This window comes from Protopterus annectens, chromosome 16.part0 (assembly GCF_019279795.1).
Source record: "Protopterus annectens isolate FY-2018-M chromosome 16.part0, PAN1.0, whole genome shotgun sequence".
In the NCBI taxonomy this organism is placed as follows: Eukaryota; Metazoa; Chordata; order Ceratodontiformes; family Protopteridae; genus Protopterus; species Protopterus annectens.
This window is the reverse complement of record NC_056750.1, coordinates 566,631,172-566,656,493: the sequence shown is the minus strand read 5'-3', so window position 1 is coordinate 566,656,493 and position 25,322 is coordinate 566,631,172. Positions and strand designations below refer to the sequence as shown.

The following is a 25,322-nucleotide window of genomic DNA, read 5'->3' as shown; positions in this document are numbered from 1 at the left end:
CAAAACAAAACAAGTGCAACACATAGCTCACAAAGCCAGTGTGCCAAACAGTCACAGCCCTTAAGGCTCACCAGGCTGAATAAGGAGAAGGTCACGGTGAGCTGCCTTTCGGGCGCTAGGATCCGCCACATAACACAAGCACTCAGGTCACTCCAAGGCAAGTACAAATATGACTCGGTCATTGTCCATGCTGGTGTGAATGACCTGAGACTTGCCTCCCTGGACTACATGAAAAGAGACATAGAGGAGCTCTCTGAGCATGTAGCCCAGGCCGGTATGACCCTGACCTTGAAGTAGCATCTTACCCTCACAAAGAATGATGCCACAATATGAAGACAAGATGATCAATTTCAACAATTGGCTTAAGTATTGGTGTCATTCAAAGGGGATCCAATGCCTGTCAGCCTGGGATGACATGCTCGACAAGCCACGATGCTTCGCTAGGGACGGCTTGCACCTGTCACCCCTGGGCTTTCGGATATTGGCAAAGGCTCTTGCTTTCCCCATAGTGCCTTTTTTAGGCAAGACTCAAAAGACAAACCCACCTCCATAGGTATCACAAGGGATAAGAAACTAAGAGTAATGCTACTCAACGCCAGAAGTCTAAACCTCAAGATGCACGCACTCGAAACTCTCCTTAGCATGGAGAGCATCGATATCTGTGCAGTAACAGAAACCTGGTTCAAGGCTCCCCGAGACCACCCCAGCACTACCAGGTTATACCCCATACCATGCTTTTCGGCCCCAAAACTTGGACCGAACCACAAAAGGAGGGGGAGTATCAATATTCGTCAAAGATACCCACACCTCCAGGTTGGTGGCACAGCACGAAACGTCCGAGACTATCCATGTGCAACTAACCGTGGGTAAAACTGCTTTCCAGTTTATAGCCTGCTACAGACCACCCTCCCAAACCCAGTAACCCCACTCGGCCTTCCTGAGAAAACTTGAAAATATGAAGGTCTCTCCAAACACCATTATATTGGGCGACTTCAACTACCCAAACATAGACTGGAAGCATTACTCTAGCTCCAACACCCTAGCCCAAAGGTTCTTAGAATTTATAAACTCAGATGCTATGGAACAACTTATTACCACTCCCACAAGAGGGGAAAACATACTGGACCTGATCATCACCAACATGGGACTCTATGCTCCAGACCAGAAGTTTATCCCTCACTGGTAAGATCAGACCGTAAACTAATCTCACTGGATATTCACATCCCGACCCCAGCACCTGCCCAGAAAACCACAGTGAAAAACTTCTCTAAAGCAAATTTCACACTCCTCAAAACCGAGGTGGAATCCTTCAAAGCCCCCGAGCCTGTGGAAAATATGGCCCAGACCGCAGAATCTTTTATAAACGCATTCTATGAACACCTTCAGGAATGCATGGATCATGCAATCCCAAATAAAACCAAGACCCAATCCTCCAAAGGCAGACGTCCTGTCTGGTGGACCCCAGCAATAAACAAACTATACAATAGAAAGAGGAAGCTACTACAAAAAGGGAAGGCATCTCTGATCAGTATTAGCAAAAAACTACGGGCACTCATAAAATCGTCAAGGCCAGCTTCGAGAGAAAAATTGCACAGGACACTAAGGATAATCACAAGGCTTTCTTTAGTTATGTTAGGAACCTGGGTGGGAATTCCCAGATATGCTCAGAATTAGTCCAAAATGACAAAAAATACATCGAACCCACAGACATTGCCAACATCCTAGCTGACAGGTTCAGCGCAAACCCCCCCCCCCCACCAAAAGGGCAAATATCTATCCCAGCAGAGTGTTGCCCCCCTGACATCTCAGATGCTCAGGTAAGAGCCGCCCTTTCCAAAACAAAAAACACAGCATCAATGGGACCAGACGGTGTCCCGGGCTGCGTCCTACATGAACTCCAAGAAGAGCTAAACCCAAACATAAAACTACTGTTCAAGCTCAGCCTTACTACAGGATATGTACCCAAAGAGTGGCGTACAGCAACAGTGGTCCCTCTCCACAAAGGTGGTGCCTCAACGGATCCTGGCAACTATCGCCCCATAAGCCTAACTAGCTTGGTCTGCAAAGCTGTGGAAAGGATCATCATGGACCTCATAAATAAAGATGTTGGGGACCTACAGACACTGGATCCTACCCAGTTCGGCTTTAAGGGCAGATCCTCCTCTTAAACCTGGTCAATTTCTTTGAAACAGTCACCAAGGCCATTGACGAGGGGAAAGTGGTCCACACGGCCTACCTGGACCTTGCAAAAGCCTTCGATACAATACCCCACTCAGGCATTATAGATGAGCTCACCAGCTTAAATATAAACCCCTATGTCACTAGATGGGTTGCAAACTGCCTCAAGGACAGAACCCACATGGTTAGAATTGCTGGAGCCATGTCAGACTCCAAACCAGTTACAAGTAGCGTCCCACAAGGCTCAGTCCTGGGACCTCTCTTGTTCGGTATATATTTCTCGGAGGTACAGGCCAACATGGAAGGACTGTGGCTGACCAAGTTCGCAGATGACTGCAAACTTAGCACCATAATCGACTCTCCAGCCGACACAAGCATCCTCCAAAAGGGCCTCATAGAAACAGACAACTGGTGCCAGAGCCATGGCTTTAAGCTAAACACCAAAAAGTGTATAGTCATCCCCTTTGGCAAAAACAAAGTGCCCACAAATTACCACATAGGTGGTAATCCATTAAGTACAGAAGAAGTAATTAGGGACCTGGGGACCCAGGTTGATAGCAATCTCTCATTTGACAACCACTTGGCCAAAGTGGTTAGAAAAACATTTTATATAGCCCACCTAATCATGAAGGGATTCACATCTAGATCAGGGGCGGTCATCGTGCCTCTTTACTCATCCCTCATCAGGCCCATAATTGAGTACAATGCCCCTTTTGGGGATGTACCTTACCAGACACCTGCAGCAACTGGAAAGACCCCAAAAGTACCTCACCAAGAGGATCAAAGGGCTCAAACAGATGCCATATGCTGCCCGGTTAAAGAAACTCCAGCTCTACTCAAGTGGCATACCGCCTGCTCAAAGGTGATCTGTGCCTGACGTATAAAGCCATGTCCAACCCGGAATTAATGGACACGCACCTCAGAAAATCCAAATCCCATCGAGCTACGCACTCGAGAGACTTGAACCTCAGCACTGAAATAAATAGGACATGCTGGAGGGACAGATTCATAACCCAGAGGCTCCCTTCACTCTGGAATAAAATCCCAGTCCAGGTTAGGCAGAGTCCCTCATTGACTCTCTTCAAGAGGAATCTTGATGAGTGGATGGGAGATCGGTGGTTTACCCCGGGTATCACTTCTGTGTCACTGTTAGACAGAGGCACAGTATACTAACCTCGAAAAAGGGCATAGCAAAATTAATTTAAAATGGGTGGCGAAAGCCAAACACACTCTGGCTAGGCTTATAAATGCCCTAGGGCAGATAGCCTAGTATGAACCTATGAACTCCTTCCTCAAGCAAGAAGAAACCAGTCTGGTGGACCCTGGCCATAAGCAAACTATACAATAAAAGGAGGAGACTTGTACAAAAAAAAAAAAGGCTAAATCTCAAGTAGAAAAATCATCCCTGATCAGCATTAGTAAGAAATTGAGGGCCCTCATCAAGTCAACTAAAGCCAATTTCGAAAAGAAAGTTGCCAAGGATGCCAAGGATAACCATATGGCCTTCTAATGTTACGTCAGAAACCTAAATGGCAACGCTCAGGTCTGTTCTGAGCTAGTACAAAATGGAACAAAATACACTGACCCCACTGACATTGCCAACATCTTGGCTGACAGGTTCAGTGCAAATCCCCCCCCACCACCACCACCACCACCTACAGGGCCTTTTACTATTCCAGGGGATTGTGTAACTCCAATTATTACTGATACGTTGGTTAATAAGGCTCTATCTAAAGCTAAAAACACTGCCTCCATGGGACCAGATGGTGTCCCAGGCTGTGTCATAGGCGAGCTCCAAAATGAATTAACCCCGCATCTGAATACCCTGTTCAGTCTCAGCCTCTCGACAGGATATGTGCCCATAGAATGGCGCACAGCAACAGTGGTTCCGCTGCACAAGGGTGGGCCCACAACCGACCCTGGGATCTACTGACCAATAAGCCTGACCAGTCTGATCTGTAAGGCAATGGAGCGAATCATTTTGGAACTCATAAATGGAGAGATTGGGAACCTCCAAACACTTGACCCCACACAGTTCGGCTTCGTCAAGGGCAGATCATGCCGCCTGAACCTGGTGGACTTTGAGACAGTTACTCAGGGTATAGATAAGGGTAAGGAGGTACACATGGCTTACCTTGACCTTGCTAAAGTATTTGACTCCATTCCCCATTCGGGTATTATTGATAAACTCTCCAACCTGGGCATAAACCCTTACGTCACAAGATGGATCACAAACTGGCTCTCGGACAGATCCCACAAAGTAAGTGTAGCCTCATCTATATCCGAATCCAGACCAGTAAGGAGCAGTGTGCCTCAGGGCTCTGTATTGGGGGCCCCCTGTTTGGCATATATTTGTCAAAAGTACAGGCAAGCACTGAAGGGCTGTGGCTGATCAAGTTTGCAGACAACTGCAAACTGGGTGCTATAATAGAGTCTCCGGCCGTCATGGATATCCTCCAGAAGGGCCTTAATGAGACTGATGCATGGTGTCAAAGCCATGGTCTCAAGCTAAATGCTAAAAAATGCGTAGTAATCCCCTTTGGAAAAAACAAAGTACCTGCGAACTACCACATAGGAGGTAACCCCCTGAAATCTGAAGAAGTAATAAGGGATCTAGGGACCCAATTAGATAGTCAGCTTTCCTTTGATAACCATGTTGCCAAGGTGGTTAGGAAATCCTTGTATGTGACCCATCTGATCACGAAAGTGTTTGCTTCAAGGTCTAAGGATGTAGTGGTACCCCTCTACTCTTCCCTCATCAGACCCATTATTGTGTAAAATGCACCAATTGGAATGTACCTGGCTTGGCACCTCCAGCAGCTGGAGTGACCACAGAGGTACCTCACTAAGAGGATTACTGGCCTCAAACAGTTGCCCCATGCAACATGATTGAAAAAAAAAACTAAGGCTTTTCTCTGTTGCATACCGCCTTCTCAGTGGCGATCTCTGTCTAACATGCAGAGCCATGTCCAGCCCAGAACTGTTGAACATGCTCCATCTTAGCAAAACCAAATCTACTCGAGCTACACGCCCTAGGGATATAAACGTCAGCACAACAATGAATAGAACATGCTGGAGGGATAGATTCCCTTCGCAAAGACTTCCCTTGCTATGGAACAAGGTCCCAATCTACATAAGACAGAGCCGTTCACTATCACTCTTCAAGAGGAACCTTGAGTGGATGGGTAACAGAAAGTTCACACCAGGGATCATACCAACAGCTCTACTAGATAGGGGCCAAGGGTACTTAACTGCTAGATCAAGGGCCTAGGGAACTAACCAAAGGGGCGGTGAATACCGCAGAACGTGGCTGGGCTAATATATGCCTTTGGGCAGATAGCCCAGTACCTACCTATGAACCTATGTGTTTTTGACTCCTTAGAGGCATCTTGTAGGGCTGCTGTTACTGGGTCTGATCTTAGAAGGCAAGCTTGGCTTAAGGAGCAAACTTTGCCAAATCATGTTAAAGCCAAATTAGTGGATGCTTCCTTAAACCAAGGCCACCTGTTTGGCAGTAAAGCAGAAGTTGTTCTTAAAAAGATGGAGGTAAAAACAAAATCTATGCAAACTGTTAAAAATGTCCTACAAGTGCAGCCTCTCAGATTTAGTAGGCATTGGCTTTCTAAGAATTGGTCCTTTCCTGTCTCTTCCAGGTTTTCTCAGTCCAAATCCAGGAACAGCAGACCGCCTAGGCCACAGTCTCAATGTACTCACAGGCCTAAGCAGTAGGGGCTGCCACTTCCAAAGCTGGAAGTAGTAAGACACTCCCACTATGGTAAACTGTCACCTTCCAAGCCCTGCTCAACTGACTGCACCTTTAGGGGGAAAGCTCTCCCTGCATGTAAAAAACTGGGAACTCATTACCCAAGACAAATGGGTTTTAAATATAGTTTCCCAAGCATACAGATTCCACTTCCACACCTTACTTAACCCCAAAAGGTTGGCCAGACCTACCCCCAAATCAGTGGGCAGAGGCTTTACAGCAGGTTCTCTCTCTTCTAAGTATCAGGGCTATTCAACCAGTCCCAGCAGAAGAATGTGGAAAAAGGTTTCTACTCCAGACTTTTCCTGGTACCCAGAAAAGGCAACACCTGGCATCCTATCCTGGACCTATCTGTCCTAAACACCTTTTTGGTAATTCCAAAATTCAAAATGCAACTTTCACCAGCTGCTTCCCATGCTAGGCAAAAATGCCTGGTTGGCAACATTGGATTTAAAGGAAGTTTACCTGCACATCCCATTAAGGGATTCTTACAGAAAATACTTACGCTTTAGAGCAGGCTACATGCACTATCAGTTCTTTGCACTGCCCTTTGGCTTATCTATTACGCCCAGGGTATTCACAAAAATGCCTAGCTTCAGTCATTGCATTTTGCAGGCCAAGAAATATTCAAATATACCCATACCTGGATGATTGTCTAATTCAGGCAGAAAGCCAGGCCATACTATTAAATCATCTGGCATTTGTAAAGAAACTGCTAACCTCACTGGGGTACACCATAAACAAAAAGAAATTGCATCTAGTACCCTGCCAACGAATTGCATTTGTGGGAGCAAGCTTGAACACAACATCCCAGATGGCCTACCTCACTCCAGAGAAACAAGTTTATCTGACAGCCTACTTCAAATTACTGGCCACAAAGACCCAGTTAACTGCAAGGAAAATACTGCAAGCTCTGGGGTTCATGGCCTCTTGCACTAATTCCATATGCAAGACTGCATATGAGGAAACTAAAATGGTATCTAAAAAGCCTATGGTGTCATCTTTCTTAGGGCCTGGAATCAGTGATTCCTATCATCCCTTCTATAAAGATGGAATTCTTTTGGTGGGCAGAGGCCTGCTACCTCAACAAGGGTCTGCCATTCACTCTACCCCGTGCCGCCCAAACCCTAACAACAGACGCATCACACTATGCATGTGGGGCTCACTTGGCAGGGCAGTGCATTCAGGGCAAATGGAACCAGAGTCAAATGGACCTGCATATCAATCATAAAGAAATGCTAGCTGTGCAGAATGCTCTGACAGCCTTCAAGGACCACATCCTTCAGGACAATTATTGGTAAAAACAAACACCACTGTTATGTGGTACATACACAAGCAGGGGGGAACCCACTCTTACCCCCTCTGCAGACTAGCCATGGCTCTCGCCTTGAGCTACCAAGTGCACCTACAGGCTCAATTTCTGCCAGGCAAGCTAAACACACTGGCAGGACGACCTAAGCAGAAATCTCATGGACCCACACGTGTGGAAACTGGAACCAGATATTAAACATGTTGAGAAACAAATGGGGGAGTCCAGAGATGGACCTGTTTGCCTCCTCTTATAACTACCAATTGGACAAATTCTGCACAAGGACTCCCCACAGACAAGCTTGGAAAGTGGATGCCCTGTCCTTCACCTGGGAAAACCTCTCAGTTTATGCATTTCCCCCTCTGCCTCTCCTCTCCAAAGTTCTACTAAAGGTCAAACAGGACAAACCAAGGACAATAGTCATTGCAGCAGACTGGCCACGCCAACACTAATGTTACCCCCTCTTGCGCAGTGTCACTGCTGGAACCATACCACCTGCCTCAGACCCCTTCCCTGCTGTCCCATCAGGAGGGCCAGTTTCTGCACCCCCAGCTTCAAACCCTGAACCTTACAGCCTGTTTAATTACCCGAGCTCTCCATTACCAATCCCTCAGTAAGCAGGTGCTGGATGTCATTCTGGAGGCAAGGAGGCCTAGTACTAGAAAATCCTATGCTGAAAAGTGGAAAAGATTCTGTTCCTGGAGCCAAACTCAGGGGATGGGCACAGCAGTGCCCAGTTTACCTCATATTATTCAATACTTAACAGAGATGCTTCACAAGGGCCTTTCCTTCTCTTCTATTAAAATTTATGCCTCTGCCATTTCAGCACATTTTAATACGGCGCCACCACTCTTCTCTCATGCACTGTTGAAGCCATTCCTCAGAGGGGCCAAAAATTTAAGACCACCCAGGAGAGCCCCTACTCCAGCTTGGGACCTTAGCTTTTGTTGGAAAAGTTCACTCTACCTCCCTTTGAGCCAGCTGCAACTGCAGAGTTGAAATTCCTTTCTTAGAAAACAGCCTTCCTTCTAGCCATCACTTCAGCAAGAAGAGTGTCTTAATTACAGGCCCTCATAGCAGTGGAGCCTTTCATCATCTTCCATGCTGACAGGGTGTCCCTCAGGACCAATCCTTCCTTTATGCCCAAGGTGGTATCCAGTGTGGCCCTTAAATCTGTCCATTCATTTGCCAACCTTCTTTTCTAATCCACAGAACAAAGGAGAACGAATACTGCGCTCTTTGGACGTGCACAGACAACTTTGATTTTACTTGGACAGGACTAAGCCTCTCAGAAAAAATGAACAGCTGCTAGTTGCCTTTGCTGCAGGGGCAGAGGGGAAGGCCATTTCAAAGCAAACCATTTCTAAATGGATAGGCCAATTGCATTCATTTCTGCTATAAACACCATGGAATGCCTACCCCACAGTGGATAAGATCACATTCCACCAGGGCTGCATGTACTTAAACAGCCTTTCTCAAAGGTGTTCCTACCAAGGACATCCTAGAAGCTGCTACCTGGAGTTCTGTTCATACCTTCACCAAGCATTACCAGTTGTCTTTTTTCTCTAAATCCAGAGCTGGTTTTGCCACTGTAGTCTTGCAGGGCCTAATAGCTGGTCCTAATGCTCTCTAATTGCCTCTTCCCTTCTTTAGCTTTGGGAAGCTACCCAAATGTAATGACTGCAACAGTGAAACACGAAGAACATAGTACAGTTGTGTACACTTACCATAAATGTAGATGTTCGAGTGTATTCACTGTTGCAGTCCTGGTTACTCTCCCACCAGCCCCTGATTTCTATTTGCTATAACTCTCTTCTGGTTTACTGTAAGTTTTCTGGTGTATTTCCTTATAGTTAGAGGTGTAACCTTGTATATAATTGCTTCCCATTATGGGGGCACCTGACATCTGGGGCAAGAAAACTGATGCAATGGCGTCGGCTGCATGCTTTATACCCCTGATTACCTGATGTCATTGAAGGAGACAGCAACCAATGCAGGACCCAAAACTTTGATAATCAGGCCGGCTGAGGGCTACCTGCAAGCAGATAACCCCAAATGTAATGGCTGCAACAGTGAATACACTCAAACATCTACATTTATGGTAAGTGTACACAACTGTACTTTTCCTTTATTTTGATGTTTTCTGACCTCTGATGGCCAGAGACCCTGAACCTTGAAAGAGCCAAAGGAGGCTCCATTCCCTGTCTGAGGCATCTGTAAAGAGCCCTGGAGTTGCGACTGGAGCTTGGAAAGAAAGCCCTGGGTTGAGAGAAAGTTGATGAATGCAGCACTGAAGCTCAAACTTGAGACAGGGAAAGAAGTAAAGTTACCGGGAAGTTCAGTAGATGGCAATGTTGGAGCCATAGTAAATTGAGGTACCACTGAATCTTTCTCATGTGGAGTCTGGCTACTGGGAGCATGGGAATGGTTGAAGCCATAAACCTGAGGACTCCGAGAAATTCCCTGGCTGTGACTGAAGCCATCGGAAGAAGAGACTGGAATAAGGGAGTGAGAGAGAGGGCCTTGGGGGTTAAGCACCAATGCCAACACGGGGATGGTCTGAATCCGGCAGCCAAGGAAAACATGATGCTGAGAAGGCATCAGAGATTATTTCTGGAAGTTTATGGTAAACTCCAGACACTGTAACAGGTAAATAGTAAATCGGAGATCCTGAAGCAGAGCATCTGGGGAATAAGCTAGAATGAGCAGATTGTCCAGATAGGGAAAATCTAAACACCTGTCTTCCTGCAAAAGGAGCAGGAGCAAGGCATATGGTGCATACCCTTGGGGCAGTAGAGAAGCCAAAGGCAAAGCAGAGAACTGAAAATGCAAGGAAGAAACAGCGAAATGTAAAAAATTCCTGAAAGTTGCCCAGCTCTAAAGCCGGTCATACAACTTACAACCCATCCTGTAGTCTCCGTTCCACTAACAAGCAACTCTTAGAAGTATACAGACCAAATAAAAGAGCTGGCAAAAGCCCATACTCTCTTTATATTGAAAACTCTGGAATACCCTCCTCTCACATATTTGCATCTTAGACTCCTTTAGGAACTTTAAATTCACTTTAAAAAATATCGTAAACATATTTGTCCCTGCTCTCCCCCCTAAAACTTACAAACTCAACTGTGAGTTTCTAGCTCCTATCTCATATTACCTTATTTGTTTTTTTTTTTCATGTGTGTGTCCTCTACTTCACTTTGTCTTGTCCATAATAGTACTAGGAACTTTAAATTCACTTTAAGGATGGGGATAGAGTTTTGCACTGCATTATTAGCTGGATGCTGAACAGGCTTTAGAAAGGCCCTGTAAATGCATAAGCCACCTGTGATGCATTGTCCTCTTTCATTAGTACTGTGTTGAATAGTCTCACACCATGTCTTCTGCTTTATCGGACATAGTGCACAGTAGTACCAGAGATTTGTGAATTTAGTGGGGGTGGATAGTAGATTTCTAGTTATTTTGTTTTTCTGGCTATGTCCGTTAGGCTCTAGTGTTGATTAGCATATAATACGTGTAAGAAAGTAAAACAAGCATTTCAGCTGTATAGATATAATTTGAAATCAATATTGCTGAGAACTCCACCTGAAAAAGAGATGATATAGCACCATAATTGCCAAAACTGAACATTGTCTGAAAGAAATTATCAAGTGAGCAACAAACAGTATAGCATAAAACTGAGTCACTGCGAGTTAAATAAAGCAACTAGGGTTGCGATATTGAACAGGAGATAGAATTCTGATAAAACATCTATTTAATTTAGACTTTCAGTTTCTATATATGTAGACCTCCGTTTTCTTCACAGAGGATGTCAGCTCTTGTGAAAAAAAAAAGATTGACAGCAGATGGTCTCAGGAGGATGTTTTCTAGCAGTCAAATAGTGGAGATTGTGATTTTCTATATATATATATATATATATATATATATATATATATATATATATATATATATATATATCATAGGATTTACAAGAATTTATGACGTATAGTAACCATACCTCTGAACCTCTTAAGGCTGTAACTCTGGACAGAGCCACATAAAATGGGGGCACAAAGTTTCCAAAATACGAGCAGTTTTGAAATGTTGTTGATGTAAACTTAAAACGTTGATAGAATGAACATTTTTTTTTTATTAGCACAGTAAATATTCTGCATATTGTTTTCCAGCACTTGATATTGAAGTGTTAAAACATTCATGCCACGTTATAATAATAAAGTGGAATCAGTAAGACAGAATTATTGTGAATTCTAAAAACTTCATTTTTAATGAAGCAACATTGTCATTACTGGACATGTCTCTTTTTGCTGTAATAGTGTCAAAAACAAAGTGCCTGTCAAAAACCATACAAGATAATTAAATTAAAGATATTCAGTCGATATAAAAAAAGTTCTAGCTAGTGGAGGGGTTCCAAGGAAAGTTGACCAATCGGCAACAGGGTAGACACACAAAGGTCCAATTGCAACAAACTTGACCTTCAGCTGAAAAGTTATACAGGGAATACGAGCCCACTAAATCATCTGTGATAAGAAGGTCAGGCTAATGGGGTAAAGTTTGGCTGGTTTCAAAATGCCCGTAAATAGGCATGTAAAATACCTGCTGCCAAATACACTGAGAAAAGGGAATAAAACAAGGTACGAGGTCCGTGCAAGGGAATAAATAAAATGTAATAAGAAATGTGCTGCCTACTAAAACTACGCAGGTTAGAGATACGAATACAACTACAGTGAGAAAGGTGCCCAATCAGCACCAGGAGACATCAAAAAGGTCCAGTCGTAGCAAACCTGACCTTCAGCTGGGAAACTCGAAAACCAATACCGTGAATGCGGGTCCACTAAAAAGTAGAGCTGAATATAATATAATATAATATCCTGCAGGACCATGTATATCATCGGTGAGTCCATGATTAAATAAGAGGACAGTATTCTGGCCCATGCAGCTCGGGGCCAATTTTCTTTAACTAAATATCTGAGTTTCGTCAAGGGTGTGTTATGTTTTGGTAATCTCACTGGGATGACTGTCTCGTTCACTATTGTGGATATTTATTGTGCAGGCTAAGCAGGTGATGGTCAATCATTGCACATTTTTCCTCAGTGAAGATCTGTAGTCAAACTGCCTAAAGTCTTATTAGAATTCACCAAGGTTTCAATGATTTTTTTTTAAATTTTGAACAAAATTCAGATGGTACAGTTCAGTATACACAAGGTTTAGGTGCCACTGGAAAAGCTCACCAAGCAAACAATAACAGTTACTTTTTCGCTAAGGTATGTTTTCTCACTGCCATGAGAATTCTTTTTGTCAGAACAAGTCCCTGGATGGGCACGAATACAACAGCAGTGAGAAAGGTGCCCAATCAGCACCAGGGGACAACAAAAAGGTCCAATCGTAGCAAACCTGACCTTCAGCTGGGAAAGCCGAAAACCAATACCGTGAATGCTGGTCCACTAAAAAGGGGCCTTGAACTGTACTATCCGAAGTAAGTAGGGCTAAATAGTGTGGAATGAATGAAATCAAAGTGGGAATCCAAAAACCAAGACTATGATTGCAGACAAAGCGTCACAAACCACAAATAAAAACAACTCCAAACCTGGTGCTGTGTACAAAACATAAACATTTTTCTCTGTCCGTATAGCAAAAATCACACCAGTGGTCTACCTTGTAACAAAAGTGTCAATTAAATTTCACACAGGCTTACAAGCACGGCTAAAGGAAGAGAATTGGGAAACACAGAGGGACATTGAATTGTCAGGTGGGTCTTACAAAATGTGTACTAGAGGAAGCAGTATTTGCAGTAACCGTACTAGCAATAGCAATGTCATCTAAAAAAAAAAGTTGCATTCGCCTAGCTGCTGTACATTGCAAGTGAAAAAGCACATTTTTACCTTGGATGCTAGGGAGAAACTGAACCGGGAAACTCCTTGCAGCTCTGGCAATCTGTGCAGCCAGTGAGCTCCCCCCAAAATAGAGGAATCCAGTAGCAGGTAAAATCTCCAAATATTTGAAGAAAAAAAGGAAATACCTGCTGCTGGACCCTCTATCTATTTGGGGAAACGAAAGAAAATAATGTTGGGGTGGAGGTGTGACACAGGTGGTGGCTTGGATTGCAAGAATCTGGCTGCCACCATGTGCTTTATCAAGAACTTTTAAACATGATTTTGTACAAGAACTTCAATGTAATCTTAATGTAAAAACGCGCTGAATCGTAACTGTATAAGGTAATTTACACATTCAGGTACGATTTCAGCGTGTGTTACATTAAGCTCAGCTACAAATCTTGAGTACAGTTTCTCACACTTGTGGAAGGCACTCATGGGTGACACCTTGCAATTAGTATCTTCTCATGACGCACTCTGTGTTAAGCACAGTGGCGGCATGAGAAGTTACTTGAGGTTAATGAGTTAACATAGTCTTCCTTCCTCTCTCCTAGTACTTCTACACTATGTTCTATACCGTTATCACAGCTCTGCACCTTCTAGCTTAGGACTGTCCTGTTCCCTTGTGTTTTATCTACTATTTCTTTGGACTTATTGTACTGCTAATCCTTGTAATTATCTGCTACCCTTAATCTCTTAACTAGCTAGGCACTCTTCTATTGCTTGCTTGCTTTCTGCTGATCACTTTGTGTTAACTCCTGTCTGTGGCTCTGCTTCCTTCTGTCAACTGTTATTCTCCTAACCACTTTACTTCTTTCCTACCACTTGATCCACCCTTGACTTGTCTTCCATTCTTTCTGACTTCCCTCCTTATCCTCATCTTTTTCCTTCCTTCTGCTGTTTTCCTTTTCGGCCGTCCCAATTACATGCACACCTTTAGTCCACATTTTCACATATAAGTACTGTCTCTTGTCTGCATTCTTCCTGGCCATTGGTTTTCCTTGCATCTCTCTCTCTAGTTTGCTTTTGCTCTTTCCTGTTGCCACATAACTGCCGTTTAGGTTTCAAATAATTTGCTGAAGCCTCCCGTATGTCCTGCAGTGGAATCCCTGAGTTAAAACTCTTGTTTTTTAATCCGTGACTTCTTGCTCACCTCTCATACCGCTGTTCTGCAGGCTGTTCTGCTCGCATTACTCCTGCCCGTGGCCTGTTGCTCTTCTCAAATATGTTTTATTGACCTAAACTTATTACCTTCCTGGCCAATTGCCTCAGTCTTTCTAGTCTCTACTATCCTGATTTTCTTCGTGTTTCACTGTTGCAGTCATCACATTTGGATTGTCTGCCTACACGTAGCCCTCAGCCGGCCTGAAAACCAGAGTCTTCGGATTTCTGTGTCGGATGCTCTCTCTTCTTCCATAACATCAAGTTGTCAGGGGTATAAAACATGCAGCCAACGCTGTTCCATCAGTCTTTCTTGCCGTGCGGTGTCTGAAGCAGAAGCAGTTCGCAAGTGCCAGTCGGCCGACTCCTGAAATTTTCGTTTTTGAGTTTCAGACCCAAAGTCTTCAAAAAAAGATAAGTACCCCATTGGGGATCCTTTTTCTTGCTCCAGCCATGTCTGTAAAAGTTGACAATTGTCTTACCTGTGGAAAGCAAATACCTCATAGAGATTTTCATTTGTACTGCATCCCCTGTTTAGTCCCAGACCAAGATGTCCCTCGCTGTCTGTTTTGTGCCTTGTTCAACCCCCAAACTATTTGTCGGGCTATTTTTGCAGCTAATTATTTTCATGTTCGATCTCAGTACTCCGACATGGCTTCGTCAAGCCATCCGACTAACGATCTTACGAAGAAACTTAAGGATAAAGACAGACAAGACCGCATAGGTCCAAAACTGCCGATGACGCTTCCGTTAAGCTAGTCGCCAGTCCGCTGGTACTTAATGAGGCGCTTTTGCAGCCCCTGATACCCGCTACTTCAGATTCGCAGGCCTCTACTGAGACCCATTCGGAGTCCGGTATGCCACGAGATGCTTTTTCGACTATGGAACCTGCGGATGTCTCTACCTTGAATGTGTCCGGAGCCGCTGTGCAGGCACCAGTTTCTGAGGGTGTATTCATATAAAACCGACCCCTTTGTTTCCATCCAGAAGTTCTGAATCTCTCAGGCCTAAAACTCGCACAATGCCTAGAAAACAGACAACAAAACCGCATGCTCTGGCCCATAGGCCTCAAAAACAAATGCATAGAATGGCTGAAGACCTTATTATCTTAATTAGGGGAAGCCAGCCTTCCCCCGCTAAGAGACCTAGAACTGAATTTCTTTCTGATTCTTCTTACCAGAAATCTGATATTTCTGCTCCTTTTGATTACCAGGATTTGCCCTTCTCTACTTATGAGGATTCTAATGCAGAGGATTCCATTCCCTCTGCCTCCCCTCTAGAAGATCTTTCTTTCGGTGAAACCTTGCATACTCCTAGGGAGCATTTCCGCTGGAAAAGCCAGGATTACTCTGAGTTCAGAAAGAAACTTAGAGAGTTCCTACTCTTGTCTCAATACACGCCTTTAGCTATCCCTCCTGGTCTGGACATTGTAGATGCTTTCTTGGAATCTAGCCTTACCCCAGACATTTTACCTCCAGCTCCCAGAAAACCTGACAGGTTCTACAGAGTACCTGACTCTCACAAGTTCCTCTTCAAGAATCCTTCTGTGGATCCAGAGACCATTTCCCAAGGACCTAAAGGCATTAAGGCCACTGCTGCCAAAAATCCTGCCCCTTCTGATACAGATTCTAGAGCATTAGACAGATTGGGGGTAAGAAGGTATACACTTCTGCTACTTTGGGAATTAGGGCTTTAAATTGCCAGTTTCATATGTTAAAGTATCAGCAGCATGTTATAGGACTGCTTAAACAGAAAATGATGATGATTCCCGACTGTGCTGAACACAAAGAATTACAAGATTTAATGCATTCGGCAGAACAAGTTGGTAAACATACTTTGTAATGTGGTTTTGTCGCTTTAGAAGCATCTTGCAGGGCTTCTGCAACTGGGTCTGCACTTAGAAGGCACGCTTGGCTTAAGGAACAAAACTTGCCAGATCATGTTAAAGCGAAATTACGGGATGCTCCCCTAAACCAGGACTGCCTTTTTGGCAACAAAGCAGAAGTCTTCAAAAGGATGGAGGAAAAAGCTAAATCTATGCAAACTGTTAAAGATTTCCTACAAGTACAACCTCGCAGATTCAGTATGCATTGGCCTTCAAAGAACTGGTCCTTTCCAGGCCTTCTCAGTCCAAACCCAGAAAACAGCAGACCACCTAGGCTGCAGTCTCAGGCTATATGCAGACCTAAGCAGTGTGGGGCTCCCACTTCCAAAGCAGGGAGTAGTAAGCCCCCCTGCCCCACGGTAAAATTTCACAATGACTTGACCTTAACCCTTCCAAGCCCTGCTCAACTATCTGCTCCCTTAGGAGGAAAGCTCGCCCTGCATGCAAAAAACTGGGAACTCATTACCCAGGACAAATGGGTTTTGAACACAGTTTCCCCAAGGAAACAGATTCCACTTCCACACGCTACCAACCCCGAGTGGTTGGTCAGACCTACCCCCAAATCAGTGGGTGGAGGCCCAACAGCAGGTTCTCTCTCTTCTCAGTATCAGGGCTGTTCATCCTGTCCCAACAGAACGAAGGGGACAAGGTTTTTATTCAAGACTTTTCTGGTACCCAGAAAAAGACAACTCCTGGTGTCCTATCCTGGACCTCTCTTCTCTATTCTCAGTACCTTTCTGGTAGTTCCAAAATTCACAATGCTAACTCTTCAACCGCTTCTTCCTATGTTAGCCAAGGATGCCTGGCTGGCAACCTTAGACTTAAAGGAAGCTTACCTGCACATCCCAATAAGGGAATCTTGCAGGAAATGCCTACGCTTCAGGGCAGGCTCCATGCACTGTCAGATGTTCATCGTGTTTCACTGTTGCCGTCAATTACTCTTGGGTTATGCTGCTGGTAGGCTACCCTCAGTCAGCCAGAATTCCAAAGTCTAGGTCCGACGTCGGTTGCTGTCGCCTCTTCCCTGACATTAGTGTGCCAGGGGTATAAAAGATGCAGCCGACGCCAATTTCTTCAGTCTTTCGTGCCGCGCGGTGCCCGAAGCAAAAGCAGTTCGCAAGTGCCGGTTGGCCGACACCTGAGATTTTCAAATCCGAATTTCAGAACTAAAGTCTTAATTAAAACTAAGTACCCCATTGGGGAAACTTTTTTTCTTGCTCCAGACCGATGTCAGAAAAAGTTAACAGTTGTATTTCTTGTGGGAAGCAAATACCTCAAGGATTTTTACTCTTACTGTATTCCTTGCCTAGGCCCTGATCACAACGTTGCTAGCTGTCGGTTTTGTGCTAGATTTAACCAACACACTATTAAACGTCGGTTTGATTTTGCATTTCATTACTTTGGCCGAAGCTTTAATTATATAATGCCGTTGGAACAGCCGACAACCACAGGTTACAAAAAACGCAAGGACAAGGAAAAGGATAGGCATCCGAGGTCCAAAACCGACGAGGCCTCTGCTAGGCCAGTCACCGGTTCTCAGCGAAGCGCTTTCGCAGCCCCTGGCACCCGCTACCTCAGAGCCACAGGCTGCTTCCGACTCCCACGTGGAGCCGACTGGGCCTCTGGATACTCAAGGTATTGGACACTCGGAAATCATTCCCTCAGATGGGTCCGGAGCCGCTGAGCAGGCATCGACTTCTGAGAGTGTCTTCAGACCTACACAACTATATATAAAGCCATCTTCAGCTTCAAAGACAAAGACTAAAGCAGCTCTAAAGACAAAGAAACAAATACAGCATTCTCCTACTCAAACTTCCATGCCTAAAAAACAGATGCTCAAAATGGCTGAAGACCTAATTACTTTGATCAGGGGCTCCCATCCCCCTCCTGATAAGAGGCCTAGGCAAGAGACAGAGTATGATTCTTCTGATCAGGTTTCTATTTCCTCTGATTCCTCTTCTGAACAGGATTACTCCATGCTTCCCTATGAGGATTCTGATGCCGAAGAATCCATTCCATCAGCCTCTCCTCCTGAGGATTATTCTTTTGGGGGAAACCCTGCATATACCATGAGGGAGCATTTCCACTGGGAGAGCCAAGATTATTCTGAATCTAAGAAAAGGCTCAGAGACTTTCTGCTGCTTCCTCAGCGCAGACCCCTTTCTATTCCACCTGTTTTAGACATTGAAATGTATTTTCAGAGTCCGGCCTGTCCCCTGACTCTCTACCCCCTGCACCTGCTAAGCCAGACAGATATTACAGGGTTCCGGATTCTCATAAATTCCTATATAAAAATCCCGCTGCTGACCCAGAAACTATATCTCAGGGTCCCAAAGGGGTTAACGCTTCCACTGCAAAAAACCCTGTCCCCCCTGATAGGGACTCTAGGGCTCTAGACAGATGGGGAAAAAAGTCTACACTTCTGCTACCTTGGCTATAAGGGCTTTAAATTGTCAGTTTCATATGCTTAAATATCAGCAATATTTAATGTCATTGCTTAAACAGAAATTGTTGACAAATACTGAATGTTCAGAGAACAAGGAATTGCAGGATTTATTGCATGCAGCTGAACAAGTGGGAAAGCATACTTTACAATGTGGTTATGATTCACTGGAGGCCTCTTGCAGGGCCGCTGTTACAGGTTCTGTTATTAGAAGGCATGCTTGGTTAAAGGAACATAATCTGCCTGATCATGTTAAAGCAAAATTATTAGATGTACCATTACAGCATGATACTTTGTTTGGTACTAAAGCAGAAGAGGTATTGAAAAAAATGGAGGATAAAGCAAAATCCATGCAGACAGTCAAGGCTTTCTTACAGGTACAGCCACCCAGGTTTAGCAGGAACTAGCCTTCTAAAAATTGGTCCTTTCCAGTGTCAGACAGACCACAAAGAGGCAGATATAGGCGTCCCAGAGGCAGATCTCAGCCCCAAGGCTCATACAGGCCTAAACAATGGGGTGCTCCTACCTCCAAAAAGCAGAGAAGACAAATCACAACCTTACAGGAAACAGTCCCAATGACTTTCCTCTGCCAGATCCAAGCACTTTTCTTTTGGCAGCCCCCTTAGGGGGAAAACTAGCACTTTTTTCATCAAACTGGCAAATGGTTACTCAAGACAAATGGGTCTTGAACATAGTGTCCCAAGGCTACAGGTTCCATTAGGTCAAAAGGTATGCCGGACCTGCCACACAATCAATGGGCAGAGGCTCAAAAACAAATTACAGCCCTCATGGACATGAGGGCCATTCAGCAAGTACCACAACAAGAGCAGGGACAAGGATTTTACTCCAGACTTTTCCTAGTACCCAGAAAGGACAGAACCTGGAGACCAATACTGGACCTGTCTATACTAAATACGTTTCTGGAAGTTCCAAAATTCAAGATGTTGACTCTACAGCAGCTACTGCCCATGCTGGGTAAGAAGGCTTGGCTCATAACTTTGGACCTAAAAGAGGCATACCTGCATGTCCCAGTCAGACAATCTTGCAGAAGGTACCTCAGATTCATAGCTGGCTCAATGCATTACCAATTCTCTGCACTGCCCTTTGGCTTATCTACTGCGCCCAGGGTCTTCACAAAATGCCTGGCACCAGTGATTGCGTTTTGCAGACAAAGAGGAATTCAAATATATCCCTACTTGGACGACTGCCTAATTCAAGCAGAGAACAAAGACATTCTTCTAAAGCATCTGGCGTTTGTAAAAAGATTACTCACTGGCTTAGGGTACACAGTAAACAAAAAGAAATCAAAACTAGTGCCCTCTCAAGAGATAATATTCCTGGGTGCAAGCTTAAATACAACTGCCCAGATGGCTTATCTCACGCCAGACAAACAAAAGCAATTGACTTCTTACTTCAAGAAATTGGCAACAAAAACCCACCTATCTGCAAGGAAAATCCTGCAGGCCTTGGGTTTCATGGCATCCTGCATTCTACTAATTCCATATGGCAAACTGCATATGAGGAAACTACAATGGTATCTAAAAAGTGTTTGGACTCAGCATTGCCACAGCCTGGAGACAGTAATTGCACTCATTCCCTGCCTACAACAGGAGTTTCGATGGTGGGCAGAAGCCTGTCACCACAACAAGGGTCTGCCATTCAGTTTACTCACAGACAGACAGACACTGACAATGGATGCATCAGATTATGCCTGGGGAGCCCATATGGCAGGAAAATGTCTTCATGGCACATGGCCTGCAAACCAGATGCATCTTCACATCAATCAAAAAGAGATGCTACCTGTTCAAAATGCCCTGACAGCTTTCAAGGACCTACTTCGTCCAGGACAGCTACTGATAAAGACAGACAATACTACGGTCATGTGGTACATAAACAAGTAGGGAGGTACATATTCCTAACCCCTCTGCAGTCAAGCAATGACCTTATGGGACACAGCATTGGCTTTTCAAGTTCACCTGCAAGCACAATTCCTGCCAGGAAAAACAAATACTCTGGTAGACGAACTAAGCAGAAACCTCATGGATCCCCACAAATGGAAACTGGATCCACAAGTCTTCAGCATGATAATAAGGAAATGGGGATGCCCAGACATAGATCTATTTGCCTCCCCTCACAAATGCCAATTGCAGAGATTTTGCACAAGGATTTATCACAAGCAAGCATGGAAAGTGGACGCCCTATCCTTCAGCTGTAAAAAATCTAACAGTATATGCCTTTCCTCCACTGCCTCTCCTTCCCAGGGTACTCCTAAAGGTCAGACAAGAGAAGCCAAAAATGATACTGATTACACCAGACTGGCCACGCCAGCACTGGTACCCAGTCCTAAAGAGCTTGTCTCAAGGTCCAGCATGGGTATTGCCTCAAACTTCTCAACTTGCTGACCCAACAAAACAATCAGATCCTGCACAGCCAACTCAGGACCTTAAATCTGGCAGCATGGCGGATAATGCAGCCATTCAAAACAATCCTCTTTCAAAAGCTGTTATGGATGTTATCTTAGAGGCCAGGAGGCCCAGTACCAGAAAATCTTATGCAGAAAAATGGAAGAGATTCTGTGCTTGGAACCAGGAACAAGGCATTGACACGTCTGTACCAGATATCCCTCAGATTTTACAATGCCTAACTGAGGTGCTGAACAAAGGCCTTTCTTTCTCATCGATTAAGATTCATGCCTCTGCCATATCAGCCCATTACAATATGGAACCACCTATCTTTTCTCATCCTTTAATTAGGCAGTACCTCAGAGGGGCCAAAAACATTAGGCCTCCAAGGAGAGCTCCAACTCTGGCCTGGGACCTCAATTATGTTTTGGAAAAATTCACACTACCTCCTTTTGAGCCAGCATCAACAGCAGGTCTAAAATTCTTATCCTGGAAAACAGCTATACTCCTAGCAATAACCTCTGCAAGGCGAGTCTCGGAGTTACAAGCACTCATGAATGTGGAACGTTTTATCATTTTTCATCCAGACAGGGTTTCTCTGAGGACAAACCCTACATTTATGCCTAAGGTGGTATCCAGTGTGGCCCTCAACCAAACCATTCACTTGCCTACCTTTTATCCAAATCCACAGAACAAGGGTGAGAAAATTCTGCGTTCTTTGGACATACACAGGCAGTTACGCTTCTACTTGGACAGAACTAAAGCTTTCAGAAAGACTGAGCAACTTTTAGTGTCATATGCTGCAGGATCACAAGGAAAGGCCATCTCAAAACAGACTATTTCAAAATGGATAGGCCACTGCATCCGTTTTTGCAATTTTCAACATGGCAAATCTGCACCTAAGGGCAGTAGGCCTCATTCCACCAGAGCAGCAGCCACTTCAGCAGCCTTCCTCAGAGGAGTACCAACCAAAGATATCTTAGAGGCTGCAACTTGGAGTTCAGTGCACACTTTCACAAAACACTACCACTTACCTCTTTACTCTAAGTCCAGAGCAGGCTTTGCCACTGCAGTTCTGCAGGGCCTCATAGCCTCTCCTAATCCTATTTAGCCCAGCCACCCATCCTCAGCTTTGGGATTCAACCCAAGAGTAATGACTGCAACAGTGAAACACGAACATAGTACAGTTGTTTACCTACCATAAATGTAGATGTTCGAGTGTATTCACTGTTGCAGTCCAGGTTACCCACCCACCATCCCCCTACTCTTTGCTGGGACTTATCTGCACTTCTCTATCCTATGCAACCTATTTAGTGTATTTACTTGTAGATAAAGGAAATGTTATTTTTGTGCATGCATTTTTATTGGCAAAATTTTCAGCCTACCAATTTGGGGCACCTGACATCTGGAGCAAGAAAAACGGAAGAAAATGGCATCAGCTGCATCTTTTATACCCCTGGCGCACTGACGTCAAGGAAGAGGCGACAGCAACCGACGCCGAACCTAGAGTTTGGAATTCTGGCCGACTGAGGGTAGCCTGCCAGCAGGATAACCCAAAAGTAATGACTGCAACAGTGAATAAACTCTAACATCTACATTTATGGTAGGTACACAACCTTACTTTCTCTGCACTTCCCTTTGGCTTATCTACTGCAGCCAGGGTATTCACAAAGTCTCTAGCTCCAGCCATTGCGTTTTGCAGGCTGAAAAATATTCAAATTTACCCATACTTGGACGATTGTCTGATTCAGGCAGAAAGCCAGGACTTGCTGTTTTACAACACCTGGCATTCGTAAAGAAACTTCTAACCTCACTGGGGTACAACATAAACGAAAAGAAATCTCACCTAGTACCCTGCCAACCGATTGTATTCCTGGAAGCAAGCTTGAAAACAACTTCCCAGATGGCATTCCTCACTCCAGAGAAACAGGTTTATTTGACAACCTACTGGCCACAAAACCCCAGCTATCTGCAAGGAAAATACTGCAAGCCTTGGGGTTCATGGCCTCTTGCATTCTACTAATTCCTTATGCAAGACTGCATATGAGGAAACTCCAATGGTGTCTAAAAAGCCTATTGTGTCAACATTCTCAGGACCTGGAATCAATGATTTCTATCATTCCTTGTATGAAGACAGAGTTCCTTTGGTGGACAGAGGCCTGCTATTACAACAAGGGGCTCCCTTCCACTCTACCCCCTGCCGCCCAAACCCTAACAACAGACGCATCAGACTATGCATGGGGGGCTCACATGGCAGGGCAAGTGCATTCAGGGCAAATGGAACCTGAGACAGATGCACCTGCATATAAATCAAAAAGAAATGTTAGCTGTACAGAATGCTCTGACAGCCTTCAAAGACTGTATTCTTCCAGGACGATTATTGGTAAAGACAGACAACACCACAGTTATGTGGTACATAAGCAAGCAGGGAGGAACCCACTAGTACCCTCTCCGCAGACTAGCCATGGCTCTATGGAACACATTCTTGAGCTTCCAAGTACACCTACAAGCTCAATTCCTGCCAGGCAAACTAAATTCACTGGCAGACGACTTTAAGCAGAAATATCATGGACCCACACGAATGGAAACTAAAACCAAAAATATTCAACCTCTTGAGGAACAAATGGGGGACTCCAGAGGTAGACCTGTTTGCCTCCCCTCAGAACTACCAATTGGACAAATTCTGCACAAGAACTCCCCACAGTCAAGCTTGGAAAGTGGATGCCCTGTCCTTTACCTGGGAAAGCCTATCAGTTTGTCTTTCCCCTCTCCCCCTCGTCTCGAAGGTTCTACTAAAGATCAAACAGGACAAGCCAAGGACAATACTGATTTCACCAGACTGGCCACGCCAACACTGGTACACCCTCTTGCGCAGTATGACACTGCTGCAACCATGACACCTGCCTCAGACCCCCTTCCCTGTTGTCCCAGCAGGCGGTCCAGATTCTGCACCCTCAGCTTCAAACCCTGAACCTTGCAGCCTGGCTAATTCCTTGAGCTCTCCTTTAGCATCCCTCAGTAAGCAGGTGCTGGATGTCATTCTTGAGGCAAGGAGGCCTAGTACTAGAAAACCCTATGCTGAAAAGTGGAAGATAATGTTCCTGGAGCCAGGCTCAGGGGGTGGGCCCAGCTGTGCCCAGCTTACCTTGTATTCTTTAGTACTTAACAGAAATGCTCCACAAGGACCTATCCTTCTCGTCAATTAAAATTCATGCCTCTGCCATTTCAGCACATTATAATACTGACCCACCCCTCTTCTCTCACCACCTGCTAAAACAATTCCTTAGAGGGGCCACAGCCTGGGACATTAACTTTGTATTGGAAAAGCTCACTCTTCCCCCTTTGAGCCAGCTGCAACAGCAGAGTTGAAATTCCTTTCTTGGAAAACGGTCTTCCTTCTAGCCATCACTTCAGCAAGAAGAGTGTTTGATTTACAGGCCCTTATGGCAGTGGAACCCTTCATTATTTTCCATGTGGACAGGGTTTCCCTCAGGACCAATCTTTCCTTTATGCCCAAGGTGGTGTCTAGTGTGGCCCTAAGTCAGTCCATTCATTTGCCTAATTGTTTCCCTAATCTACAAAACAAAGGGGAACGAATACTGCACTCTCTGGATGTGCACAGACAACTTAGGTTTTATTTGGACAGGACTAAGCCTCTCAGAAAATCTGAACAGCTGCTAGTTGGCTTTGCTTCAGGGGCAGAGGGGAAGGCCATTTCAAAGCAAACCATTTCCAAATGGATAGTCCATTGCATTAATTTCTGCTACAAACACCATGGAAAACATAACCCCACAAGGGGATAAGATCACATTTCACCAGGGCTGCATCTACCTCTGCGGCTTTTCTCAGAGGAGTCCCTAGCAGGGATATCCTAGAAGTTGCTTCCTGGATCTCTGTACATACCTTCACCAAGCATTACCACATACCTATTTTTTCTAAATCCAGAGCTGGTTTTGCCACTGCAGTCTTGCAGGGCTTAATAGCTGGCCCTAATGTTCTTTAACTTCCCTTCCTTAGCTTTGTGAATCTACCCAATTGTGATGACTGCAACAGTGAAACACGAAGATCATAGTACAGTTGTGTACACTTACCATAAATGTTGATGTTCGAGTGTATTCACTGTTGCAGTCCTGGTTGCCTTCCCTCTAGCCCCCTGACTTCACTTGACGCTACCTTTCCTTCTTGTTTGGTATATTTATTTTTTCTGGTGCATTTGCTTTTTGATGGGGTGTACCATAACATATAATTGCTTCCCATTGTGGGGGCACCTGACATCTTGGGCAAGAAAAACTGATGTAATGGTGTCAGCTGCAT

The 25,322-nt window shown here is 44.7% G+C and overlaps 1 protein-coding gene across 1 annotated transcript in view; it reads left to right on the top strand.

Moving 5' to 3' along the window:
• The window catches only part of FUBP3 (far upstream element binding protein 3), a 1,726,332-nt gene that overhangs the window by 508,015 nt on the left and 1,192,995 nt on the right, over positions 1–25,322 (top strand). The gene's annotated exons all lie outside the window — the stretch shown is intronic.